Raw genomic sequence first — 24,599 nt, forward strand, 5'->3', positions numbered from 1 at the left:
TCAATGTCAAGATCACCCAAACTGAGGGAACACAACCTGTCATTCAAGTCAGCCTCAGCGGCAACTAGCCCACTAACTGGTACCTGGGCCATGCTCGCCATCTTGCAGGAGTCCTGCTGGAAATCAAGATCCTCCACTGCAAGGCAAGATGAAACAACAGCAACCCTTGAGTTGCATTTCAAAGTTACCGGTTTTGAGGAGAGATTGGTCATCTTCAACAGCACCCACCGATCACCCCACATGGATGTAATCACCCGACCAACAAGAATGTCTCTCGGCCCAGACCCAGAGGTGCAAGGTTCCACAATGATTGTGCTACCTGGAGAGACTGGCACATTGCTGGGAAGCCTGCCCCATACCAGATGCTCACACTGTGGGAGTAGGGTCACAGCACGAGGCAGCTTCACAGCGCCAATCTTGTCAGGAACCTCCTCACCCCTCCATCTGGTGGTGCACGACATCATGTCCAAGAAATGCTCATAGTCAAGGAGCGAGTGCTTGCTCCCCACAGACACAAGCTTCCAATAGTCATCAGAATGTTTCATAACTCGCATCAGGTACTTGAGGACATTGGAGCCGATGATGAGTTCATCACGGTGGCCCGACACTACCAAAACTGGCACAATGCATTTCACACCGTGGACAGTAAGTGTCAAGTCATAAACGCATTTTGGGTGGGTCTGCTTCCCACCACAGCCAACCAGCACAATTCGTTCTGCTGACTGCGGTCCACTCACAAGAGCTCCAGCCTCTCTAAGTGACTTCTCAGCCTCTTCACTCATAGTACAAACCATGGACCCAGAATCCATCATGCCCCTCAAGTTAACCTTGTCATTCACCGCAACTTGGGTGTAGAACAATTCACTGAATGTAGGCCCTAGTGCTGGTCCCTGAACCATGACACGGTATCCATCTGTCATCGTTGAACAGGTGTTGACATAAAGAAGCTCAAGATCTGATTCATCAGGATTGAGGGTATTAGGTTCGTCCCCCACACTGCCCCTCTCCAAGTGTGGGTGATTCAGGTTTCCGAAGGCCAACTCTGCCTCGCGACAGCTCCGGCCTCCCGTCCCTCATGACGACTGTGACAGTCCTTTTTCCAGTGGCCAGGAGCAAAGCATGCAAGACAGAGATTCTCTCTCCTGCAGTGCATGTGAGTGGAATGACCAGCATTGCCACAGACCTGACAATTCTTTTTCAGAAAGGGCCCTCGGGTAAAACACTGTGAAGGCAAAGACGCAGATGCAGGGGCTGGAGTCTGCACATTCTGATGTGCCATCATGAGATCCAAGAGGCTGATCAGAGCGCGCATGCCAGTCACATCAAAAGCTTGGGTGGTAGTCGAGCCAAGCTTGCAACCAACTGACTGCTGACCAGACTGAGTGGTCACAAGAGATGTTGGAGGCTGTTGGAACTGAGGAGCAGGCATAGGCACTGGGCAAGAAGACACTGATGTCCCAGAGGCACAGGTTGTGGAAACATCAGCTAGAACAGGAGTGAAGCAAGCCGCTGTGGGCGAAAGCTGACAAGCAAGGTTTGAGGCTGTGTGTCGTGCGGCTGCCAGGACACCTCTCCTGACGAAGGAAAAAAAAGTGCACGCTGTTAAAAAAACTGCAGCGAGTCCGTTCAGGCAAACTTGGCATGCTAACATTACAGCTGCGTTCTCGGCTAAAACAAATTAAAAACTTAAATTAGCGAACTCCGCCCTCCACAAAACTTACACCGAACGAGTCTCTTAATAACAAACTAAAACACGGCGGTTTGGCTGTATTCACATTGCAGCTTGGGGTCTGAACAAACTTTAATTAGCTGAAAGCAACTTGGCAAGTGACTTACCTCCGGCCATGTTGAAAGGAGCTGTGACCGGAGCACACATGCACGCGCCTACGTCACCACGCAGCGCACACACACACGAACACACACAGACTCAGATTACACAGGCGGGAGATTAAAAAGCAAAATGAAATATTTAATTTAAAAAAAAAAGGTGTTTTGGGTGAAATTCACAAGTATTTAACACATATGTTACACGTAGCCTTATTTACATATTTAGAAAAACCAGTAGAGTGTATTAAAAGTTCAAAGCAGTGTCTCTGCTGCTATTTTCAACATCTACATAAATGTTCGTCCACTTATGCTATAGATTTAGTCTGAACTGAGACCTGAATCAGATCGTCTGAGAAATCACATAGAAACTGAAGAAGGATCAGATGGACGTTTAATAATTAATAAAACTCATTCTTTTGTTTTCCAGTTATGAAGCACAAGATTAAAAGCCACCGGTAGAATCTGTGAAAACATTCCATATGTTAAAAAGTGTTTCTGGGCGCTGGTTTAGCTCAGCGTGTAGAGCAGGCAACCACATGCCTTATTACTAAGCTAGGCTGAAAGACCGCTGCCAGTCCTCCTCCTCAGCCTGGCAGCATAAATCAGGGTTGTCTCATTTTAACTAATGCTGGGGGGCTCATTCGGCACACCCAGGGCATCTTTTCAGTATCTGGATTCACATACCTGTTGGTGATCAGGAGAAACGGTCACAGATAGCTGGTTACTAAGTAAACCCAAGATTTCCCCTGCACGTTCAAATTAAATGAGTGGGTTTGGCAACATCTAACCGATTTAAAAAAGGCATTTCATGGATTGTATGGATTTTTTTCCACAGAAAATAATGCCTATAAAACCTACACAGACCAATGATCGTCTATCGCTAATCTGGTGATTTAGTGGACAGATAAAATATAAACAGATCAAAAATGAAATTAATTATATTGTTTAAGGTATTAATTGTGGTAGGCTCTGTGTTCTAGTAGCTACAAATCCAGGAGCTCAGAATCAAGTGTAAACATTTTATACATTTTGTAAATCACCAAATTAATACACGTACATTCCTGTGACAATGCGATACGCAGTTTGGACTTCAGGGGTTTTAGTAACGTATTCAGATTAACAAGCTGCACATATAAAACACATTCCCCCACCAGAAAATCTATAATGCACTTAAAACATGCTGTAAATAAAAGAATTGGTGGAAACATGGCGCTACCAGCCCAAACTCTTGGATGGCCTTTCCTTTTCTTTTCATGTCTTCTGATAGCATTTTAGGAATGTTGGAAAGCCAAAGAGGTTCTGTGTGTGATCAAAAAGGTGTTCTGCTGCAAAAAGGAAGAGCTGCTCAGCCACTGTTTCATTTACAGCAGTTCTTGTTTGTAGTTGCACGATGGATACAATGTTTCAACCACCAATTTTCAAACATCTGACTCCTGAAGACGATCCGTGCTGCAGGAATTTTTTAAACTCATCTTGTCTAAGTTCTGCCACTGTGTCCTCAATAGCAGGCTTCCATTCAACACACCCATAACAATCTGAATGTGCAGGCTTCTGCCTCACACCTTCCCACTTTTAATTCTATTTTCTAAATGTATAAACACAAAGTCAAATCATGTTCCAATGACTAACAGTTCCATTGAGTTCTGCCTTGGAAAGAGCATGGCTACTGCTTCACAATCTGCCTGCCAACCTCTCTCAGCTTTGTTTTCCAGTTACAGAGAACATTGATGATAATACGAACAAGCTCTACTTTCTCCTTAGCTTTGTTCTTTTCTTTTTACTCAAGACAAACAAGAGGTTTGGGGGTACTGCCTCACAGGATGGCGAATACTCCATGGGAAGCGGTGTCAGAGATGGTTTTTGGCCGGATGGACATTATGTTGCAGAGCTCTTGAAGTGGAAACTATCCTGGGATGGTATACGTAAATGTATTCATAACTTAGACAGCAGCTGTGCCTCTCTTGGTGGAACAGATACATCAGCATGCAGAAGTGTGTCTAAAGGGGAACATAGTCTGTATCCCACTGGACTTATTTCACTTTTTACATAATTTCATTACATTTTATTTATATAGGGTCAAAGTTAAAGACTTTCCAATAACAGAGAAAACCCTAAGAATCAAACAACCCCACTTAACATTTTTCTATGTAATTACTCCTGATAGCTGCTACCTACCTGGTGAAAACAGAAAATGCAAAATGAATTTTCTGAACATGAGACTTGCCAAAGTCCATCCACACTGGACATCCAATGTTCTGAGGCCTGAAAAACGATGCAGGAGTTCATCTCATTCAGGTGACTTCGGATTAATCCGAGATTTTCTCTACAGCAAAACCACAAAAAAGCATCTGACCAATTTAGAAGTGGTTCACATATCATATGACTCTTCCCCTGAACATGATTACCATGACACCTGCACCAGACATGTTATCAAATGGTGATTAAAAATCTATAATAAAAAAAACCATAACAAAATATAACAGTAACACCCAACACTGTGAGAGATGATTGTTAATCTGGTGATTTAGTGCACAGAGCAGTAAAATTAAAATTTTTATTCCAGATAATTATTTTGTAGCTGAGTCCATGGTCAGTGCTGCTGTTTATCTCTAAGATGAAACTTGAAACTGCATCCATTTAAACACTGAAGCTTACTGTCACACATCCTAATAAATTAGACGAGAAAATTGCTTTACTTTCTTGGTCAAGTCAAATTAAATTGAATGATAGAACAGGTGTTCTTTATGCGTGTCCTGTGTTTGAGCAGCTGCAGTTCCAGCAGATTAGAACCAAGTATAACAAATATAAAAGGAGTTTAAACAAAGACTTAATCTGTGCTCAAAACTTGATATGAGGTCAGAAAGTACAGTGTAGGTGTTCTGTTTTAGGATGATATATTCATAGACAATAAAATAAAATAGTTGTACAATTGTTTGCTGCTGAAATGTAACAAAAATCAATCATAGAGTAACATATAAGAATCGATGTCTACTACTGATACTCATCAGGGAAACGCAAAGACATTAAGCACAACTGAAGCACTTGACTCTCCCAGCAGAGGGATCCAGAAATGGTGATGCTATTTTCTGGAAAACTTGTGGGACGCCGTTTGTAAACTGAAACATGCTGAAATTAACAGCAACGTTTTTCCACATTTAGCTCAAAACCTTACAAAAACATGTGTTTTTGAGTCCCTTTTACAACATTTAGCAAAATATTTGTAACTTTTTATATTTAAAACACAATTTTAAATGTTAATCTAAATGTTACGGGAAACTAAATATTTAGCTAACATGCAAATTTATTGTACGGATCAATGGAAATACCAAAAAAAAAGCTTTATGAAAACCTCCGGCGCTAAAGACTTGAGGTTTTGAGCTAAATGTGGAAAAATGTTGCCGTTAATTTCAGCATGTTTCAGTTTACAAACGGTGCCCCATAAAAACTGATTAGTCAGCAGTCTGTGATTTCACACCTGTTGATCTGTAATCTGGAACCTAGCCTTATCCAGAGCAGGTTAAGTCTAAGGCACAGGTTACCATGGTGATTGAACCACCTTCGTGGGACAAAAAACCCAGAGTTAACCCTTCAGTACTTACTGTGGAGCTCGTTCAACATACTCAGGATGTCTTTCTGACACTTGATCTGGATAAACGGTCACATGCTGGTTATAAACTCACTAAGTTAACCCAGAGTTTCCCTTCACATTTACATGGAAGGGGTGAACCTGACCAATCTAAGACGGGTGTTTCACAGATCATGTGACTCTTCTTCCACAGAAAATGATTCCTATTCATGCTAAACTACTTTAGAGATGTTGTTAAATGGTGATTAAAATTCTTTAAAGAACAAAAAAACTATAGCAGTAAAATACAAGACTGTTGTAACAAGGACAAGGGATGATTAATTCATTAATCGTTTCTGGTGATGTCGTGCATGGAGCAGTAAAATAAATAATTTAATTCCAGTTAATTATTTTATTGAAAAGCCACGCTTTCAGTGATGCTGTTTATCTCTAAGGTGACGGCTGCAAATTAGAGCCCTGAAACTTAAAACTGAATCCATTTAAACATTAAAGCTTACACAGGCTGATAAAGGACACGTGGAAATCACTTCAGCTGTTCTTGATTTGTGTGTTCTGTGTTCTGGTAGCTGCACTTCCACAGTCAAAGAGAATTAGCAGCAGATTAGAATGACGCAACAGTTTGATACATTTTCTGAATCGCAAAGTTAATCCACACCCACTCACGTGATCTGATGCACAGTTTGCGCTTCATTCAGTGATTTAGTAACAAGCTGCATATATTAAACGTATTCCTACAGCAGTGAAGCTATGAGAACATGTGCTGTGAATAAAACAGTCGGTGACAACATGGCTGACTTCAAACTGGGAACATAGCCTTCTATGAAGTATATATTAACACTTATAGAACAATACCATTGTTGTAAAATTCTTTGTAGTCAGCAACCACTGACCAATCAAGTCTCCAAAACATCACCTGTACAAGAGACTAAAGTTTTTTTAATAGTGTTTCTGTTTCCCAAATGAGCATCATTAATCAATACAGATTCTTAGCTGAAGCTTTCATCCATTCATTTATTAATTAACTTCACCCCCGCACAGAAGACACCCCCCCCCCAACGATCGGGTGGTGATAGTATCCCCAGACAGTGTGTGGAGATCCCTTGCCAGGATCAACAAACACAAAGCCCCAGGTCCTGACAACATCCCGGGATGAGCACTGAGGGACTGCTGCAGGATTCACTCATTGGTGGTGAGAGAAGGAAGACAGGATGAAAGACATGCTGTGATTCCCCAGCAACTCATTCACAACTGGATCTGCTGGGGATCAGCACCTCGCTGTGTAACCGGGTGCTGGATTTCCTGACAGGAAGACAGCAGACAGTATAGGTCAGCAGCAACCCCTCCAGCACAAGACCACTGAACACAGCGGCTCCCCAAGGATGTGTGCTGAGCCCCCTGTTCTGCTGACCCACGACTGCACACCATCACAGCTCCAACCTCTTCATCAAGTTTGCAGACGACACAACTCTAGAAGGTCACATCAGCAACAAACATGACACAGGAGTGAAGTTAACCATCTGGCCGGCTGTGCAGCAACAACCTGTCCCTGAATGTGGAGAACACTAAGGAGATCATCATAGACTTCAGGAGAACTCACACCCTGCACATCCCACTAACCATCAAAGGTGCTGCTGTGGAGAGGGTAAGCAGCACCAAGTTCCTGGGTGTGCACATCTCAGAAGATCTCTCCTGGTCCAAAAACACAGCATCACTGGTCAGCAAAGAACAACACTGACGCCTCAAACTTCCTCCACAAACTGAGGAGAGCAAGAGCCTCAACCCCCAATATGAGCACCTTCTAAAGAGGCACCATTGAGAGCATCCTCACCAGCTGCATCACTGTGTGCTGTGGCTCCTGCACTGGATCCTGCTGGAAAAAGTTACAGCGGGTAGTGATAGCAGCGGAGAGGATCGTGGGTACTTCTCTTCCCTCCCTCCAGGACATCTACTGCACCGGCCTCATCCGGAAATCCCTCTGCATCACAGGTGACTCCACTCATCCGTCCAACAGCAAATTTTAATATTAATTTAACATGAAAACTCAGTTATAACCTGTTAGGCTCTCCCATGTCTTACTGATATAGTTGTGCTTTGTATGTGTGTGATAAGTGTGTTACATGATATGTCTTTAACTCACACAACTGGCCTGTTTCGCCAGCTTTCATTCCTGCCTTTAAATAAACTAAACTTTACTAATATATTAGCACTTTAAGTGTTTTGGTCAGTAAGACTGGATCAAACACATTCATTCACCAATGTATGAATATGTATCTATTAACTACTGGACAGTCCTTTTCCTCACACCGATTTATCTGCATCAACTCTTCATTTTTTTCAATATTATCGTTTACTCTTACTTTGAAAAATCAGCTGCTTACATGTTGTGACAATAATCAATATCATTGATAACTTTATTGTAAATGCACCCTGGGGAAAACCTAGGTTACCTTAACAAGTTGAAATCCAGCATCATGTGATTATTGATCCTCAGTGTTAATGCTAAGGTATACCATTAAGTGAATCGACATAACAGAAACATATCCCGGCTACACTGAACTCATTTTGTTCCTTTGATGGGGCAGAGTTGTTACAGGACTACAAAAAGGACGAGTCACAAACAGGGACACACAGACGTGGTAACCAAGGAGATTCATACAAATACAACTAAGAATCTGTTTATTTTAAGCTAACTTTGTTGCCAGTGACATAAGTGAGCGCATGAGTGCAGACATGGTGTATGCAATGTTCTTCATGAGAGAAACCAATAAGCAGCCAAAATCCAAAGAAAGTATCTCAGGGCGGAAAGCTACCCAGCAACTAAGCTCTAAGGGCTTTTTTTAGAGCGCTGGCACACAGGGCCCAGGTGTTGTCAGTGTTACTGATGAGAAACATGCCACACCTCCTCTCTGCGCCTGCAGAAAAGAACTGCCACACACAGGGCCGAGTGGATCAGCACAACATACAAAGTGAAAATTGTGAAAATTAGCCATTTTTCATGTAGACGGGGGGAGTAGGGGATATTGGACCTTTGTTGTAAAATATACACAAAATGTATTTAAAAGTATTAGGGTTATAAACCTAAAGACTTACTTCTACTGGAAGCTGAATTGCCTTCTACACTGAATGGGTAACCAAATTCCATTGATGCTCTCGATCATGACATTTCAGGTCATGTACACTGTTTACTCCAATCACCTCCAGTCCAGCCATGCATAGCTGTATATGCTCAAGTGGGATGAAGAACTTTGCACATTTTGTGGTAAAAAGAAAGGTGAGGCTAATCACTGAGCTTCTCGATGTTTTTGCAAATGTGTTTATCAGAACTGTTTTTATTAACTTTCTCGAAGAAGCTTCTTGGATGAGACGTGAAACGACTCCAGGAAACTTAAAGAAGTCCAGTCGCTTTCTTTCCATGTATTTAATGGTTTTATAATTCTTTTCAGCCACCTTACGTTCTTATTACACTCTACAGAGTTGATCCTCTTACCCGTGAACCCAAAGGCTCTTAGAAGAGCCACCGTTTCTGTTCTCTGCTGCTCTGGTCTATTCTTTTCTCTTCCATCTTATTCTCTTCCCAATATTTTTATCCTGTTTTATCCCTGCAAATTTCTACATCTCTTCCCTTCACTTTTCTCTCTCGTTGTTTCGCTCTTTTTCAGTGGTTTTTTTGCGTTTTTTAATGGAACAGGTGTCAAAGGTTATAATCATTTTTGCTGGAAGACTGTGATGCTTCTCTTTTATTGTTCTCTCTCTTTCTCTGTGTGTGTTGGTGGGGTATGTATATTTGTCCTTAAAATACCAACAAACAGCAGAAGATGTTTAGGCGAGGCAGAAACAGCCAGTGCTCCTTGCTAAATGAATATTAGAAGCGGCAGACAGAGTTGGGCTGGTGTCTTCAGTGACAGGTATACTTTGCTGTGAAAGATGCTCTTTGATGGTATGCTAGCTTTGTTTTAGTCAAGTATGCTATGAGAAAGATCATTTAGCAAGAAGTCAAAAGTGCCGTTTTTTTTCCTTTAACTCACAGTTGACATTCCCTCCTGAAAGAAACACAATGATAAGGTGAGGCGACACTGGAAGCATGAACTGAATACCGCCGTAGAGGAAGTAACGACAACAAAAGGTTCATTCAGCTTGTCCTAGCATAATTCCTTAAGCGTTTGGGCCCTGTCCTTAGAGCTTTTAAAACAAGCCAAATTATTCTTCTGACTCACTGAAGTTAAAAAATGTTAGAGCCATTTTATGGGCTTTTGTTGATTGTCTGTTAGAAGGCCATTGTGATATATTCAGAGCAGCGGAAAATGAAGAAGGGAATGTGTATTTCATTTTACTGGTATGCAGAACCTCCGTGTTCTTTGGGTGCTAAAAACTTTCTTTTGATGCTTTCATGTGGCAGTTATGTCATGTGAAAAGAAATTAAAGAAATATTCCTGATTGATCTGGTGTGCTGTGTAACCGAAGTGTGTGCACTGTTTGTACTCAGCCGGGAGCTGACAAGGAAAAAAATGTTTTCGGTCATGAACAACCGCAGACAGCTAGCATGTTGCTGTTCGCTGGCTATGGAAAGACACGAATGACAAAAGTTCATAAAGTTACACGATGGAACATACTGAAGATATGATTTGGTGTCATGTTCAATTCATTGTGGTGTGAGTAGAGATGAGCATGTGTCCTTCTGCTGCTCATTCAGGGTTTGTACTATTTATGAACTTTATGTTCTGGGACAAAAACACTGCAGCAAGATGACATCAGCGTAACCCAACACAAACCTAACCAGTGTGTTTTTAAAGCTTTTTTTAATATATTTTTAATATAATTCATTTTTAATGTATTTAATTAATTTAATTAATTTGTCCTTTGACAGCCTGCAATAAGTTATTGTGATTAAAGTGCTACTACTTTAGAAGCTGCCAATCAGATTACTTTTCTTTTTACGTCTGGCAGGAGGTTCAGGCTGCTGAGGTCACGGACAAACAGACTCAAGGACGGCTGTTAGCACCTGATTGGCTACCTCCCTGGACTTTTCGGAGGGGGTAACAACAATAACAATAATAATTTTTAAATTTACAACAAGGTGCAAGAATGATAATTAATGTGCAATAATAACAATGTGCAATGCACACACACACTTCTTCTTTTTACTATTATTATTTTATTCAATGACAATAAAGAGTTATCTCTTATCTCTAAAAAAGAAAATCTTTTTCATAAAAGTAACTAATAACGAACTGAACTCTCACAGCTGCTCTGGATGCTAGCACAGGCTCGAAATGTATGAAAAAGTGCCCAAAGATACCATAAAATAATAAATATTTTATTTATCTTTCGCTTTCTGTTCGTTCAAAGAGAGTGGTCAGGACCCATTACACCTCCATGGCTGTTCACCACAGCATCAGCTGATGGACGAATCTACACACTGGAGTCAAACAGCAAAGACAAATAAATCTAAATCTCCAAATATAATATAAATATAAATAAATCTCCAGTCTGCAGAGTAACATATCCTTGGGCAAGATGCTGAACCCCACATTACTATCCAATGTGTTTATAGAAAGCAAACACAAAGTGCTTTTATGAGTGTGTGTGAATGGGTGAATAAGGCATGTTAGATAAGCTAGAGATAAGCCAATTCATTTACAATAATTCATATGCAAAGGTAATTTGAAGAGTCTCAGTTAAAGGAACTAAAAATGGGAATGCAGATGAAATATTAGCCCCCAAAAGAAAAAGGGTTGAGAGTTTGAGAAATCTTCTCCAAGTTTAGTTCATTAGTTACTGCCTAAAAATTTCTCCGCAGTAAAAAGAGGTTTGGTGTGTTTATATTCACAAAACATTCAGGAGATATTTTGATCTTTCTTTCTAAAGAAGCAGCAGTGCTTTCTGAGCTTTTCTGTAACTAATGGAATCAGTATAAAGGTATAAATGTATCAGTAATGCTACATTTTGATCAATGCATTGACAAAGTGTGTACAGGAAACCACAATAACCACAGTAAATATCCAAACTTACATATAACAGTATTAGACCAATGGGAATATTCTAAATGATCATAAAGCCTAACTTCAATTTTATTTATATTGTACCAAATTACAACAATAGTCACTGCAGGTGCTTTATATTGTAAGATAGAGACCCCAACCATGATATGACGCGAGTGCCTCGGTTGGGTAAGCGTTTGACCTTTAAGAAATAAAAAATACAAGAAACCATATAGAGTCGTATATGAAAGGGCAAGGAGGGACCTGTACGTCATATTTTTTCAATTTGACGCCCTGCAGCATCACTATGACGCAATAACAGGCTGACATCACTGGGTATTTTCTTATGTCACTTTTGCACAAGCTTTGGCTCGCAGCACCTTTAGAGCGATGTGGTTTGAGCCATTCAGGTGGCTCAGACCGCTTCAGATGGCTAGAACCTGTAGGTCAACTCAGTCCATTAAGTAAAATCTATGCCTCAAACCTCAAGCACTATGCATCACTTCATGTACTGACAAATGTTGCAAATAATAATAGTAATAATAGCTCATGTTATCAGTGTCCTGAGAATGTATGGCTGAACTTGTGCTCTGCTTTAATAGACTAAGCAGGTCAGCCATGTTACATTCAGCAAAACTGAAGACAGCTTAAGACGTCTATTCAATTCAATTCAATTTTATTTATATAGCGCCAAATCACAACAGAAGTTGCCTCAAGGCGCTTTATATTGTACAGTAGATCGCACAATAATACACACAGAGAAAAACCCAACAATCATATGACCCCCTATGAGCAAGCACTTTGGCGACAGCGGGAAGGAAAAACTCCCTTTTAACAGGAAGAAACCTCCGACAGAACCAGGCTCAGGGAGGGGCGGGGCCATCTGCTGCGACCGTCTCACTGATGAAACATTGTTACAAAGATGGTTCCTACCATTGCAGCTGCAGCTCCTTCCTCTGAAGCTGCAGACCCGTTTCCTCTCTTTGAGACAGTTCCCCCAGCTCTCCACTCACTTTTTGAAGCAGAAATGATGTAGAGTTCATAAAGTAGAAAGTTTATATCATTTTAAATCATTGCTAATAGATTACCCAAATGATTATCCACAGTAATAATCGTGAGCTGCTCTTGATGGGTGAGTCATCCCCCTCGCTGCTTCCTCTACAGAGCGTGCGTCAGTGAGTGAGATCACTAAGTATTCCCTTCACCATCCAACTACATCCTCGTTTGAAGTCAGCAGCACCTCACCTGCACAATACAGCAGGCGTTTAGAGCACCGCTTTCCCCTCCTGGGTCACTTCAGCTAATGCAAGAGCTGCACTGTGCTTGGTCTTCCAACTGCCTCCAGAGTACCATGGGTTAAACCAACCCAATGGGATCTGTTCTGATCCCCTCCTTGTTTGTTGTGGTGACAGACAGGCTGACAGATGAGGTCAGAAGAAAACAGGTGGAAAGGAGTGCAGATACCAAAGGCAAGTTCAAATACCTGGACTCAACAATCCAAAGCAGCACCAGATAGTTCACAGTTTGGTGTAGATGGAGAGAAGTATCAGGGGTGATTTGTGACAGGACAGCAGGAAGAGTGCAAGTAAAGATTTACACGTTGGTAGACACCTATGGTGATTTAGGTTTGGAGATGTTGGCACTAACAAACATGCATTTACTGCCTGTTTTCTTGTCTACAGAAACCTACCTGTTTCACAGTCTGCCTGCCCATCATTATCTCTTTAACTTCTGTAACTAAATCTTTTAAACTCTTAACTTTGATCTCAACTTGCACTTTGGGTTTGATAACTGCAAAAACATGGAGGAACGGGAAATTCACATCACGGATGTGCAGACGACAAGTCCGTAGCCTCTGCATGATGCTTGTCATTTTGAGTTTTGTTCTATATTTCTGAACATATTCTAGTTCTAGTTATTTTCTAGTTTGCTGTTTATGGTTCTTACTTTTGTTACGTGACAGACTGGACAGTCTCATCTCTGTGCTTCGTCATCCTTTCAGTCATGAATCACGTCTGTCTATTCTCCCTGTTTTCTGTCTCCGTGGCTGTCTACGACTCTTGTCCTATTTAGTTTTGTCCCTGTGTTTTTTACCCTTTGTTTGCATGTTCATCTCCCTGTGTTTTTCCCCAGTCTTTCATGTCTCCATGTCTTTTCATCCCATGGCCCAGTGTCAAGTTTGAGTATTAGTGTGTGTGAATGTGTGTTACTTCCTGTTTTATTTTGATAGTCTCCCATTTCGTGTGTGTTATTTTTAGTTTTGCTCGGATGGATCAAAATCTCTGAAGAGCGTTTAAACACCTTGTTGAATCTATGCTACAAAGAATTAAAACAATTCTAGGAGGTGTAGAATTATAGGGACTATTTTACATAACCATCATCTTGTCATTGCATTAATTATCATTTCATCCAAGCATTTATTGAAGCTGCTGGCATTATGTTATAATTTATATTATAGGGGTTATCATAATCAAATATTAACATGTTTATTACAGGTGCAGTATAACTACTTTAAAATGATTGAGTTAAATATATATATATCATAACTCATATGCTGAGTATATTGTTACAGTAAAATAGTAGCTGAGCAAAGGCCTGAATGTATTCAGCTTCTTGTGGTATTTGAGTTTGCTTAGTTACAGGTGACGGAAGGATGTCCAGTCCATGGTGACCTCGAAGGCCTTAGGTCATCACTATATTCGGAAGAGTATGCCACAAGGAGGAACCTCTATGTTGCAGTTAATTCTTAAAATACATGAATGTTCTGTACATGCAAATTATGTGCTTGTAAACGCAAGAAGGGCGTTACAATACCCTGATGTTATATAAAAGCAATCTAGAGTGTATTTTGGGTAGAGATGTACAACTGCTTTGCAGTTTGCACCTCTCCACGCTGCGTGCATTCATTAAAATCAATTGTTTGAACGGCCTTTTCTGGACTATCATTGTTTTACTCTCGTCCTCAATTTCGAACCCGTAACATTTGGTGCATTTGGCCGAGGTTGAGGGAGAAAAGTTGGAGGTTGAGACCGAGAGGGTCCGAGGCGCTCGAACAAGCAGACACGAGTCAGTGGTCGAAGTGAGTGGACATAAGCCGGCTTATTCAAAGGTAAGGCACTACCTGTTGAATTATTTCCAAAATGTGCCAGATTGGACATGAGAAATTAAAGTCTACTTACTGAAATTACTGGTAAATGTCTCTTTTGATTTTGGTGAAAATCTCATGAGAAGTTGAAGTTGAAGTAAGGAATAAGAAAAAGAGTAAAAGTGAGTTAGAGTCTCACTAAAGGTACCGGGTTAAAGTCCCAAAGGAAAAGAGAATAAGAGAAAATAAGTAAAGAGTAAAGAGAATAAGTGTATTTAAAGCAGTTGGACTGCAGAGTGAAGTTAGAGTATAGGTTATTGGCGAAGAGTTTGTGACATTAAAGTCTCAATTGATTATAAAGCCGGGCTTGGACACCGATATGGTGGGTTTGTGATTTTCGGGTGTCTTCAAAATAATTAAATTGTATAGAACGGGACTCTGGGAGTCTAACAAGTGCATTTTTGTCGGAAGGTGACGCTTCCAAGTTGTCGGTGACGATCGACATTTCCTCGGGGAGAGATAGTTCACTTGGCAAGTGTGGAGAACTACGACACTCCAAAATAGCCACTGACTGGGTCAGTTTACCGTCCGGGGCGGTGGTGTGCACTTTTTGGTTAGTAGAAACCGGGTTTCGGGCGTCTACCTTTGACTTAAAACTTGGGAAGCCTGGGATGTGAAGTGTCCCAAAACAGGGCTTCTTGGCAGGGGTTGAGTTGGTTGACGCTTTTAAATTGTGTTAGGGCATTAGATATGTGACCACGGCCCGGGGCGGGACTGGTTAAATTGATCATAAAAAACTCAGGAGTTTGTCCCTTGGAGGGTTAAGTTAAAGTTTTGTCTAAATTCGGTAGGTTCTGCAATTTCAGGCCTTGTAAATATTTTTAAGATATCAGACGTCTCTGTGTTATAATTTTTATGTTTGTATATAGGCTCTGTCTGCCACGGGCACTGCAGCAGGCTGTTTATTTTGAGAGTGTGTCTGTGTTTATGTAAATGAGATGCCTGTGACTTATTTAGAGTGACATTTCCTGTTTACTAATGAGTGGCTAATGACTGACTGCAGAGCCAGGGTTAAGGACGACTTCAATCTGTGTTTTAAGGGAAGAAATGCAGTTTATGTTTATTATATTTGTGTGACTGTTGTTGATTATGATAAGTATTTCATGATAACTGTAGAATATGAGTATGGGGTTTGCTTGACACGTGTCTGTACTAGGTAAAACTGTGTAAAACTGATAGGAAGTTTATAGGGACTGCTACACATGGCTGATGCCTGTATTTAAGACGCTGGAGTTGTTTATTACAATATTGTAAGTAAAGTTTTATTTCTTGCCATGACTGTATGACTTTATGGGTTTTGAGATAGGATACATAAACTGTTGATACTTAAGACCGTTACCTGGGTTCTGAGAACTGAAATTGAATTTGAGATAATTTAATTAATAAATATGTCTGCAAGCCATGTGTGTTTTGGGGTGTCAAGTAAGATGTTTTAGGATTTTTAGATGGGTTTTGTTTCAGTTTGAGATAATATATACAGTTACATTTTCTGTGTGTGTGTTGTTGAGTGACAACATGCGCAGTTCAAATTAGGCGCTGTTCCTTCCTCTTTTTAGTTTCAAAACACAAAGGCTGTGAGATTAAAAATTACTGTGAGTAACGGTTTGACTTTTGACTAGGGAAATAATATGCTTACTTTTGGGTCTATGAAGATATTTGACCTTCAGTGAGGTTATGAGAGGTTTCAGTTTTCTTTTCTTTTTCTTTTGACTTGCTCTTTCTGATCATGGAAGGCATGTCCAAAATACTCGTATGAAAGCGTATTTTGTGTGATTTTAACTGTGTGAATGCTGTCAGTATTTGATTTGAGTGACTGGGTGATTTGTCTGAGTAAGTGAAAAGGGAAGTCTGAGAGAGAGAAAGGCAGTGCGTGTGTGAGACGATTTATGGCGTCTGAAAGAGGTTAGAGCATTTAAAAGGTGTGTATGGAATAAAGGAGTGTGGAATATATTTCTTGTGTGATGAAAAGTAGGATGTGCTAAAGTTTGAAAGTGTTTTTAATTCAAGAAAACAAAAACAAAGGAGTTAGATTAGTTTGAGGAACAGGAAATATTGCTCTGTCTACCGGGGCTGCAGCGACAGGAAATAGTGAACAGGAACTGTGCATGCCCATATATGGGAACTGAGTGTGTACAGAAAGAACACAGAGAGAGATTTAACTCTAGGCACATGAAGCAAATGAAGCCTTTAAGAAAAATGCATATATTACTAATTATATGGTTTAGTGTGTCAATACAGGTGGGCGTCTTTCAACTTTGCAACCTTGAGTTCAGCAGCAGAAAAGTAGATTAAAAGAATTGGGAGAAAATAAGCCAGTCTTTGGCTCGAAATTGTGCAGCTTGAGCTCTTACTTTGTCCTTCACCCCGAGAAGACACGCAAAAGACAGTTAATCACCTGATGAAGACAGATAGAACATCGTGGACTTGAATACAGCAGGCAAACGACAGGGCCACTGATCCATTAACACTGATGACGACTGACGCACCAGCAGCAGCATGTAAGACTAATGCAACATGTACTGTGAAAATACAGGCTGGGCAGTTGAACAGTGGGATAAAGAATTGTGGAAGAGCACTGGACATTGAGTGATATTTTGCCACGCTGGGACTTAATCTGAAAGAAAAGACTGTAAAGAAACAGAGAAGAAGACAGCAGCTGAGTTGAGACTGTGTTTGCTGGAGCTTTGAAGCCCGAATAGGACATTGTGCAGAGAGGACCAGTGAGAGATGAAGCTGGACGAGTTTGACTGCGAGAATATAGGATATAATTGGATTGAAAATTGAAGCCTGAACTCATGAATTGTTTAGGGATGTCCACTACAGCATAACAAAGAGGTAAACATTAGAAAAGGTGAGAATAATGAAAGAAATAATTGTCATTACCTTAATGAATAGAAAACACACATACAAATTGTTACATGTGAGATATTTTTGAAATGAATCAGAAGTGAGATAGTTTGAATCTAAAGCTCAGTGGTGAAATGCATAAATTAAATATGAATATATAGGATGCAATGAAGAAACAGCTTACACGTAGTGTACATTAACATGAATACATAGAAATGCAATGAGAAACTCAATGAATTAATTTAATGAAGAAGCAGTTTACACCCAATTAACATAAAATGCAGGGAAGAACACGCTTATATGCATGGCATAATTGGTGTTTCTGACCAGAGACAGAGAAATGGGTTATTTAACCACTGGTGATAATAATGAAAATGTCTTAGTTTTGTTATTTTCAGGAGTAAAGCAGACTTGGACCGGCTCTCCACAGCAGCAGTCGGAAGAAAGTTAGAGGTTAACATCTATGGATAAGTTAAGGCAAGTTTCTGGTTGAATTGTTCACAGCATGATGTGTCCAGGAACCTGAAAAGCAAGCCCCAGCTCCTGGCTGAAGACCAGGAGGGCGGTAATTTAAGGTGGGAAATCAAAATGTGGGTTAGTAACTCGGGGAAAAAGAAAACTGACTGCTTAACTGGAGAGTTGGGAAGAAGTCTGGGAGACTGTGAAGTCATAGATGCAAAATAACATATACCCATACACACACAAACAGAAAATGCATTAACCTTATAAAGACAAGCTCCTGAAGCTTAATGAACAGATATTGATTAAAAACCTGGCTAAGAACATAAGCATATGCAATGAAGATCTGCTTGCTGCTTGTATGAGTGAGAGAATGGTGTGAATGGTTAATACAATTGATGGAAAGATTTAAAAGAGATGGAAAAAAAAACAAAACAAAAGAAAAGTGTTTATAAGAGTGACTCAGGAGTGCTCTTGCACTGATTGATCAAAGTAAGTGATTAGTATAGAAAGAAAATGAAAATAATTAAATAATGTGATAAAGTTTAAACATGTATTTCTTTTGCCAAGTTAAATTGTTGAGATATGGCTGAGTATGGAAAAGTTTGAGAGCTTGTGTGAATGTGGACAGAGGAGCTTGCTGTGTGTGTGTGATTGAGGCCTTAAAGGAGGGGTAGATTGTTCAGGGTGCAAATTTGATTAGGAGGTTTATAAATTAGTGTTGACACATTGTTGTAAGGTGTTAGGCTGAATCTGAGTATGGTAAAGTGCTTAACCGGGTTATTGTTGTGTACTAAACGGTAGTTTTTTGGCGAGGTTTTCGGTGTGTTGAATGGGTGAAATTTAAGATGGTTTAAGATTTTTGGGGCTGTTGTTTTCATTTTAATAGAGGGAGTTTTGATAAACATGGACATGTCTAAAAGGGCCCATAGTTTTTATAACAGTGCACTTAGAAAAAACCTGTCAGGTGATTTTGTTTTGTACTTTGATGAGCTAACAATCAGCTCTCTTTTTTTCTCATTTTTGCTCTAAGCAGGCCTGGAAGAGAGTGAACTGACGGCGCGGACAAATTACCAAGTAAGGATTGCAGCGAGTCAATCCAGTCAAAAGTATAGAGAACTATTTTCCTAAAAGGAAAAACGAAATAAAACAAATGATTGAGCTCATTTTGCTGATGTGGAGCATCTGATCACGTGCGCAGAAGGCTGCAGATCAGCAAAATATCATGTGTGAATGCATGGGAGTGAATGTGAGTGATGGGACCAAGAGGGAAATAAATAAAAGGTGGACAAACAGGACAAGTGGGAGACTTAAATCTGGGGATGCTGATTTTGGGATATTGATGTGTGCGTTGAGAAAATTATTTATTGGGGTTGGATTATGTTATTACATTATAGGATGTTAAATGCTAAAAGGGAAACATTGATGTAACTTAAGTTACCATGAACGGAGGGGACACATGATTAATAACTGTTCTGTGTAAGTTTATTTTGGGTTATAACACAGGTTGGATCATCAGTGGAGAAAGTGAGTATAAAGGTGATGTTCTGGTTAACACACAGGCTTTTGTTTATAGGACGTTTCAAGGATGCAGGCTGTGGATGGAGCCAAGAAAAGATTTGACATGATGATTAATTTGATTTCATTCCTTAAAAACAGGTTTGAAGGTCCGGAGCATGTAGACTTAATATGATATGACTAACCTTTTTAATGCCCTAACCTGAGTGAAGGATTTTGAGTTTGTAACACATGAGATGTGTCACAAAAAGGGGGAGTTACAGGATTTAAGGTTTAATTTGAAAGGGTTTTAGGATTACTTGATGATGTTTAGGTTTTTGATAATTTAGGTATGGTAAAACTGAGGCAGAAAGTGTTATTTTCAGGTTATTTTTGATTTCTAGAATAAGAGGTTATAATTTAGGCGTGCACATACAGATATGTCAAAGGAAAATTGTATATATGTTATCAGCTACATGAAATGTGTCTACGTGACGTTTACCTAATAACTTATGTGATGATAAAGTTGTTTACCGACTAGCAGCTTGCTCTCTTCTTGAACCTACAGACTTAGAAAAGGGGAACTTCAGCTCTGAGTTCTGAGAATAACTCTGGTATTTTTATAAGTAGACAGGAAACACGTCGAGACCGCCGTATAGGGCAAATGTGTTAGAGCTTGTAATTAAATGTGGGCTTGAAAAGAGGAAGCAAATTTGGTACAGGACGTGCTTGAGATGATCAGATGAGAGAAAGGAGAAGAACAGAGCACAAATACACCGAGTTGTTTATATTACAAAGAAGATCAAAAGCTTGTTAGACACAGGTTATAATGGAAGCATAAAAGGGATGAGAGGAACTTTACATAACATAGAAATCCTGCAACAATTCAGTAAATTGCCCAAACACAGTGTTCAGACCGGATATGCGCTACCCGTTAAAGGGGCGAAGAAATCAGGCCTAAGTTTGAAAAATGAAATGGGTTAACTCGATAGAGGATGTTTCCAAAGGTAGAGAAAATAATGTAGGACCTTTTACCAGGAGAAAGCTAACTGTATCTTTTACACTTTACAGTGTGCATTGAGGGAAGTCAGGAATAGTTTAAATTAGGATTGAAAAAATTAAACTAGGTGAAAAGGGGTGTAGCAAGTAGATTTAGGGCAGTTCACAGCCTGGCGTAAATGTAAGGTGCCGTCACACAGCTTAAGTTATTTGTTTGATTTATTTTATGACAAAATAATAAGGAAACATTGAAAACATACAACCCGTTGAGGAGACAGATAGGGTTGGGGAATTGAAAGGGTTGGTTTGTTTAGCATAATGCACTACAAAGTATACAAAGTTTATATAACATGATGCAAACACACGAATCAGAGACACGTAATGAGAAAACTGATTAGAATGCTCCTTACAACTACATGTTTATTGTATGCAATGATATTAACTATGGCTGTGTTGTTTATTGTCTATATTTTGCAGGGCACTCCGAACCACTTGTCTGAACACGGAGGCCAGTCCAGCCCAGCACTTCCTGAGACTGTAGTTGCTAAAACAGGATCGGAAAAAAAGACAAAAGCGCGAGGGGTCAGGTAAAGGTGATGAGTGTCTCAGCAGGAATAAGGGCATAGGGTTGAATTATGGTAAAGGGTCTACCAGCTCATTCACATTTGATTTGTGTGACGTCATTAAGTGTACAGGAGCTAGTAGTAGCTGGAGAGCGTATGAGGTACGGGTCTGCAATCACCCCATGATATGCTTAGGGTAAATTTAGTTGATGCAAAGTCTAAGCCGCTCGCAGAAAGCTTAATCACCATTCTGACTGATCAGATGGTAACTTCGGGAACAGTAGCTCAAAGGAACAGGAACCAAAAGGGAGAGTACTTCTGACAACAGATTACTTTAGACTGAAGCTTAAAGAGTTGATAAAGCGCGCCACGGGTTTCAAGGACAGTAACCTCTGGCTTGATTGGGTGGCTCAAGATGCTAGAGAACAACATGTATCTGACTGTGTTGCCTGTGCTTCAGCTAGGTCACGGTTGTTTACAGAGCCCGCACCATTGCATTAGAGGATGAGTGGGGCTATGATTGTATGTTACAGTTAACTAGAAGTGAAGTGACTACTGGCAACTGTACTGTGTTGTCCAGACTTTTCCCTGCCATTTCAAAGCAGACAGCAGTGGGACCATTTATGCTAAAATTAGATAATTACATGTTTCAAGTTTTCTACAGATAATGAAAAGTACAAGGTGGGAGAGATCGACCCAACTAGGTGTGCTGTCACACTCACAGGACGAACCACCAACAATGTAAGCGACCCTACCACGGTAATTGGAACATGGGCAAGAAGTGGGCTCTACTAATACTGTGGGGAAGATATTCGTGTTCCTATGGGAAGCGAGGGACATGTGCGATGGTGCGATTGGGAGCTCCGATCATGCTTATTGGAAACCAGGTAAAGGCTATTCCACAACATAACACGTGAACTTTAGCTGCCATACGTAAGAGATACATTTTGGCCAAAAGAGGGACCCAGACTACCCATGCATATGATCCTCGTTTGAACTCGCCGACCTGGATAGACTCCATAGGAGTGCCCAGGGAGTTCCTAATGAGTGCAAGCTGGTAAGTCAGGTAGTTGCAGGATCGGAGAGTATATTTCTTTGGGTAACGCCTAAGGAAAATGTTGGCCGTATTATGTTCATTACAACCTGCTGAGACTCTCTGACCAAACCAGGGACGCCATGATGGGGTTCGCAGAACAATTAGGTCCGAGTTCGCTGACGGGAGAGCGAAATCGAATTATCTAAAACCATGCATGAGCACTCAGGTATCGAAAATATGCTGGCGCCCTGGATGACATCTGTGTTTGGACAATGGAAAGGTGTGGCTAAGTAAACTTGGCAAGTGTCAGTGATGTTTTCTTTGACTGTACTTTTGGGAATATTGGTCATCGCTAGTTGTGGTATCATTCCTTGTGTCAGAGGATGGTTGGTAAAGATAATGGCGAGGGTTGCGAACCCTGCCTGGGTTGAGGGAAATTCTTTATTCCTATTATATAATCTGCATTATTATGATTGCATTAAGAACATGTTTTACAGCATTGTTTACCAGTAATATTGTTTACAGGGTTCATATTGCATTGCATAGGTCTGTCATCACACTCATTCTATTCACAGGTTTAGTTCATTTTATACACATTGCATATCTGTGCTTGTTTGGAGTTGATGTTCTATCCAAGAGGGTTTTAAGCTTCACTGGTGAGAGTGTCCAGGTGATACATGTTGAGGGAAGATGAGAACATAGCAGGTGAATTGCATGCACGCTTACAAACACACATGATTTAAATATAGGCCAGGCCAAAGGCCTGGACTTGATGCAGCTTTCAACTTTACAGCTCCTAACTTGCAGGAATGGCGGGGAGTGTAATGAATGAATGCAAAACATGCTTACAGACACAAACATGACAGGGGTTTATTTTACAGGGTAAAGGTGGACCACAGGTTGCTTTGTTTCTGCTTAGCAACTACTGAGGTAAATGGTGTTAAAGATAAATATGCAATAAGTGAACAAGAAATGTGTGAGGGTGAGCCGGGTGAAACAAAATGTTGTAGATAATGGAAACTTGTCTAACGGGCATTAACAGTAACCTTTGCATGTTATGTATATGCTTGAGGCCAAAGGAGGCATAAATCCAGATAGAAAACTTTGAAGTGTGCTTTTTAGCGGAGATTTAGGCTGACAGGGGGATGGTGTATATTTTACCCGGGGTGTGTTTAATAAAAAAAAAACTAAAAGCGTTGCTCACACACATAAAGAGTATTGAGATTAAATAAAGTTAATATAATGGATAGAGCCCAGAACAGGAAAATACATAAGTAAAATCAAATGTAATGTTTGATTTCACTTTTATTGGGAAACAATCAGGCTAGAAATGTGAGTAACCTATGTTTAAACTGTGAAAACACTCTCCACATACATTAAAACTGTGCAACTCTGAGTGGGCCATGCAATCAAGCAACTGTTACATATCTGTATTAAACTAGCCAACATAGACTCACCACCACATGATGTTGCCCTGCAGCGGGGGCAGAAAATCATTTGCAAACCAGGGATCTTATGTTGATTATCATATTCTTACTTATGTACACACACACACACAGAAGGGAAAAATTTCAAAACAAAACAAAAAACAACTTCGCTTAACCTGTCAAGCACAGGAGCAAAATAAAAATCTCTTTGGGCTCTGTTAAAATTTCTTTAGTAAAAGTGTAAAAGGCCAAACCTAGGAGGTTGGGCAACCCGGAAAGTCCCTCCAGTATCAGGAGTTAATAGTCAGGAAACATTCTTCACTTTAACGCCTTTTTTCTGAAAACCATTGACTCATAGATGCAGATAGACATACAAGTGCACATACATCCAGATGTGCATTTAGACATTAAAGTGTAGAGACATGTACACACAGATTGGCAAACCGGTACAGAGTCTAGCTGAAGAGCTTAACAAAGCAGACGTGGCAGTAGGGTTTGTGATTTTGCCTGATATGATATTGGGAACCAACTTTGAATAATGACAGGAACCTGAGATGAACACAGTAGGTTAGTAAGGTGTAGCAGAGAGAGGGTCAGAGCGAAGGTAGTGGACCTGGGAATAGTGTAGTGACGTCTTTGGAAGACGCCAAAAGGGGAATTGTAGAATTATAGGGACTATTTTACATAACCATCATCTTGTCATTGCATTAATTATCATTTCATCCAAGCATTTATTGAAGCTGCTGGCATTATGTTATAATTTATATTATAGGGGTTATCATAATCAAATATTAACATGTTTATTACAGGTGCAGTATAACTACTTTAAAATGATTGAGTTAATATATATATATCATAACTCATATGCTGAGTATATTGTTACAGTAAAATAGTAGCTGAGCAAAGGCCTGAATGTATTCAGCTTCTTGTGGTATTTGAGTTTGCTTAGTTACAGGTGACGGAAGGATGTCCAGTCCATGGTGACCTCGAAGGCCTTAGGTCATCACTATATTCGGAAGAGTATGCCACAAGGAGGAACCTCTATGTTGCAGTTAATTCTTAAAATACATGAATGTTCTGTACATGCAAATTATGTGCTTGTAAACGCAAGAAGGGGCGTTACAATACCCTGATGTTATAAAAGCAATCTAGAGTGTATTTTGGGTAGAGATGTACAACTGTTTTGCAGTTTGCACCTCTCCACGCTGCGTGCATTCATTAAAATCAATTGTTTG

This window comes from Oreochromis aureus, linkage group 1, assembly GCF_013358895.1.
Source record: "Oreochromis aureus strain Israel breed Guangdong linkage group 1, ZZ_aureus, whole genome shotgun sequence".
NCBI classification, from domain to species: Eukaryota; Metazoa; Chordata; class Actinopteri; order Cichliformes; family Cichlidae; genus Oreochromis; species Oreochromis aureus.